The sequence below is a fragment of the Sapajus apella genome, unplaced genomic scaffold, assembly GCF_009761245.1.
Source record: "Sapajus apella isolate SASKATOON/1434 unplaced genomic scaffold, GSC_monkey_1.0 scaffold3, whole genome shotgun sequence".
In the NCBI taxonomy this organism is placed as follows: domain Eukaryota; kingdom Metazoa; phylum Chordata; class Mammalia; order Primates; family Cebidae; genus Sapajus; species Sapajus apella.
Genome location: NW_022436943.1, coordinates 67,209,306 through 67,214,513, shown reverse-complemented (window position 1 = coordinate 67,214,513; position 5,208 = coordinate 67,209,306).

The following is a 5,208-nucleotide window of genomic DNA, read 5'->3' as shown; positions in this document are numbered from 1 at the left end:
TGTGTGTGTGTGTGTGTGTGTGTGTGTGTGTGTGTGTGTGTGTGTGTTTAGCAGAGACAGGGTTTCACCGTGTTGGCCAGGCTGGTCTCAAACTCTTGACCTCAAAGTAATCCACCTGTCACAGCCTCCCAAAGTGCTGGGATTACAGGCGTGAGCCACCCCACCCAGCCTGTTTTCTTAATTTCATTGCTCAGTGGCAATATATGGAAATGCAACTGAATTTTTTTTTTTTTTTTTAGACAGAGTTTCACTCTTGTTGCCCAGGGTGCAGTCTCAGCTCACTGCAACCTCCGCCTCCTCAGTTGAAGCGATTCTTTTGTGTCAGCCTCCAGAATAGCTGGGATTACAGGTGTCCGTGATCATAGCCGGCTAATTTTTGTATTTTTAGTAGAGATGGGTTTTCGCCATGTTGGCCAGGCTGGTCTTGGACTCCTGAACTCAGGTGATTCGCCCGCCTTGACCTCCCAAAGTGCTGGGATTTCAGGCACGAGCCACCATGTCTGGGCCAATCTTTATTGTTTTCTACACATAAAATATATCATCTGTGAACTGAGTTAATCTTCTATTCTAATTTGGATACCTTGTATTTCTTTTCATGCTTAATTGCTCTGGCTAGAACTTACATTAATATGTTGAATAGAAGTCACAAAAGGGGGCATCATTCCTGATCTTAAAGCTTTCATTCTTTCTCCATTGTGTATGTTAGGTTTTCCATATATAGTCTGTATCATGTTGAGGAAGTGTCCTTCTAGTCCAAGTTTATTGAATATTACTTTTTAATATGATTTTTAAATCATGAAACAGTGTTGTATTTTGTCAAATGCTTTTTCTGCATCAGTTGAGATGATCAACTGGACTTCTTGCTTGCTTTTTTGTTTTTTTTTTTTGAGACAGAGTCTTACTCTGTCACTCAGGCTGGAGTGCAGTGGTATGATCTTGGCTCATTACAACCTCTGCCTCCCAGGTTCAAGTGATTCTCATGCCTCAGCCTCCCAAGTAGCTGGGATTACAGGTGTGCACCACAACACCCAGCTAAATTTGTATTTTTAGTAGAGACGGGTTTTCTCCATGTTTACCAGGCTGGTCTCAAACTCTTCACCTCAGGTGATCCACCCACATCGGCCTTCCGAAGCACTGGTATTACAGGCTTTCTTTTTTAATTTCCCTCTTTCCCCACTCCCTCCCTCCCTTGCCTTTGTTTCCTTTCTTCCTCTTTCTTTCTCTCCTTCCTTCCTTCTTTCCTTCTCTCTCTCTCTCTTTCTTTCTTTCTTTTTCTTTCTTTTCTTTCTTTATTATCTTCCTTGAGTTTCACTCTTCTTGCCCCCTGGGATCAAGCAATTCTCCTGTTCTCCTGCTTTAGCCTCCCAAGTAGCTGGGATTACAGGCATGTGCCACCATGCCAAGCTAATTTTGTATTTTTAGTACAGATGGGGTTTCTCCATGTTGGTCAGGCAGGTCTCGAGCTCTCAACCTCAGGTGATCCACCTGCCTCGACCTCCCAAAGTCCTGGGATTACAGGTGTGAGCCATCATGCCTGGCCCCCTTCCTTCCTTCTTTTCTTCTTTCTTTCTCTTTCTCTCTTTCATTTTCTTTGTTTCTCTTTTTCTCCCTTTCCATTCCTTTCCTTCCTTTTTTTTCTCTCTTTCCTTTTCTTTCTTCCTTCCCTCCCTACCTTCCACCTTTCTCCCTTCCTGCCTCCTTCCCCCCTCCTTCTTTTCTTTCGAGACAGAATCTGTCACCCAGATTGGAGTGCAGTGGTGTGATCATAGTTCACTGCAACCTGAAACTCCTGGGCTCAAGCAGTCCTCCTGCCTCACCCTCCTGAGTAGCTGAAACTTCAGGTGCATGCCACCACACCCAGACTGTCTGTCTGTCTGTCTCTCTATGTATGTATGTATGTATCTATCTATCTATCTATTAATATTTTGTAGAGAAAGAGTTTTGCTATGTTGACCAGGCTGGTCACAAACTCCTACTTTTAAGTGATCCTTCTGCTGTTGCCTCCCAAATTGTTGGGATTACCAGTGTGAGCTACCGTGTCTAGCTGGGTTTTTTCCCCTGCATTTTGTTAATGTGATGTACTACACTGATTTTGATGGGTTGTGCATCCTTGCATTCTGGAAATAAAATACCACTCAGTCATGGTGTACAATCCTTTTAATGCTTTTGAATTAGTTTTGCTAGTATTTTGTTGAGAATTTTTGAATTAATATTCTTACAGAGTCTTTGTTTCTCTTTAACATCAGGGTAATGCTGGCCTTATAGAACGAGTTACAACATGTTCCTTTCTCTTTAATTTTTTGGAAGAGTTTTAGAAGGATTGGTATTCTTTTTTTTTTTTTTTTTTTTGAGACGGAGTTTCGCTCTTGTTACCCAGGCTGGAGTGCAATGGTACGATCTCTGCTTACCGCAACCTCCGCCTCCCGGGCTCAGGCAATTCTCCTGCCTCAGCCTCCTGAGTAGCTGGGATTACAGGCATATACCACCATGCCCAGCTAATTTTTTGTATTTTTAGTAGAGACGGGGTTTCACCATGTTGACCAGGATGGTCTCGATCTCTTGACCTCGTGATCCACCCGCCTCGGCCTCCCACAGTGCTGGGATTACAGGCTTGAGCCACCGCGCCCGGCCCAGGATTGGTATTCTTTTTAAATATTTGGTGGACTTTACGAGTGAAGCCATCTGGTCCAGGGGTTTTCTTTGTTGGGAGGTTTTTGATTATTGATATAATCTCCTTAGTAGTTACATCTATTCATATTTTCTATTTCTTCATCAGTTAGTGTTGGTAGTTGTATGTTTCTAGTAATTTTTACACTTAATCTAGGTTCTCTAGTTTGTTGGTGTTCATTTATTTATAGTACTATAATCCCTTTTCTTTCTTTTCTTTTCTTTTTTTCTGGAGTTTTGCTCTGTCACACAGGCTGGAGTGCAGTGGCACAATCGTGGCTCACTGCAACCTCCGCCTCCTGGATTCAAACAATTCTCCTGCCTCAGCCTCCGAAGGAGCTGGGATTACAGGCACATGCCCCCATGTCCAACTAATTTTTGTAGTTTTAGTAGAGACAGGGTTTCACCATGTTGGCCAGGCTGGTTTCATATTTCAGATCTCAGACAATCCACCTGCCTTGGCCTCCCAAAGTGCTGGAATTACAGGCATGAGCTACCTTGCCCAACCATGTCTATGAGGTTGGTAATAATGTCCCCATTTTCGTTTCAAATTGTAGTAATGAATCTTCTCCATTTTGTTCTTAGTCAATCTAGCCAAAATTTTTTCAATTTATCTTTTCAAAGAACCAATTTTTGATTTTGTGAGTTTTCTCTGTTTCTTTTCTATTTTATTTTTCTTCACTCTAATCTTTATTATTTCCTTTATTCTGTTATCTTTAGGTTTAATTTGCTTTTCTTTTTTTCTAGTTCCTTAAGGTACATTGTTTAGTTATTGATCTTAGACCTCTCTTCTTTCTTAGAGTATGTGTTTGTAGCCATCAATTTCCCTCTAAGCAATTGCTTTCACTGCATTTTACAAGTTTTAGTATGTTGTGTTTTCATTTTCATTTCTCACTAGGTATTTTCTACATTCCCTTGTGATTCCCTATTTGACTCATTTGTTGGTCAAGAGGGTGTTGTTTTGATTTTCTAGTTGTCTTTCTATTATTGATTTCTAGTTTTATCCCATTGTGATCAGAAAAAAATGCTTTGATTTAAATATTTAAAAAAATTTTTTAATACAGACAGGGTTTCCCCAGGCTAGTCTTGAACTCCTGGGATCAAGCAATCCTCCTGCTTTGGCTTCCCTATGTATTGAGATTACAGGTGTGCACCCACACCCAGCTAATTTTTGGATTTTTAGAAGAGACGGGGTTTCACCCTGTTGGCCAGGATGGTCTCGATCTCTTGACCTGGTGATCCACCCACCTCAGCCTCCCAAAGTGCTGGGATTGCATGCGTAAGCCACTGCACCCGGCCATTTTAAATATTTTTAAAGTTATGAGTTGTTTTGTGGCTTAACATATGGTCTAATCGGGAGACAGTTCATTCTATATTTATGTGTATTCTGCTGTTATTGGGTGGACTGTTCTGTATATGTCTAAATCTAATTGTTTTATACTGTTATTCAAGTCTTCTATTAGTGATTTCTTATCTGGTTGTTCTATCTATTATTGAAGGGGAACTATTGAAGTCTCCAACCATTATTGTAGAACTGTCCATTCGCCTCTTCATTTGTGCTTTGTGTATTTTGGGGCTTTGTTGTTAGGGTTGTATATGTTTATAATTGTTGTATCTTGTTGCTGTGTTGAGTCTTTTATTAACACATAACATCCTCTTTGTCTTTTGTAACCTTTTTGTTTTAATATCTGTTATGTCTGATAATAATGTAGCCAGCCTAGCTCTCTTTTGGTTCCTATTTGCATAAATATATTTTTCCAACCTTTTACTTTCAACTCTTTGTGTTCTTACATCTAAAAAGTGAGTCCATAATGACAAACATGTAGTTGGATCCTGTTTTTTTTTTTTTTTTTTTTGAGATAGGGTCTAATTCTGACACCCAGACTGGAGTGTAGTAGTATGATCACAGCTCACTGCAGCCTCCACCTCCCTGGTCTCGAGCGATCCTCCAACCTTAGCCTCCTGTGTAGCTGGGACTATGGGTGTGCACCACCACACCCAGCTAATTTTGGTTTATTTTTTGTAGAGACAAGGTTTTGCCATGTTGCCCAGGCAGGTCTCAAACTCCTGGGCTCAAGTGATCCACCTGCTTTGACCTCCCAAAGTGCTGGTATTTTAAGTGTGAGCCACCAGGCATGGCCAGATTCTGATTAAATCCAAGCTGCCAATATTGGTCTTCAACAGTATAGTTTAATACATTTACATTGAATATGATTATTCATGAAGTATTTACTTCTGTTTGTATTCTGTATGTCTTATATGGTTTTTGTTCCTCAGTTTGTCACTTACTGCATTTATTGGGTATTTAGTTGATTTTTCTCATAATATACCATTTTAATTTCCTTTTTTTTTTTTGCCAGAATCTCTCTCTGTTGCCTAAGCTGGAGTACAGTGTGGTACAAGCTTGGCTCACTGTGGCCTCTGCCTCCTGGGTTCAAGTGATTCTCATGCCTCAGCCTCCTGAGTAGCTGGGATTACAGTGATGTGCCACCACACCTAGCTATTTGTTTTTGTATATTTAGTAGAGACAGGGTTTCACCA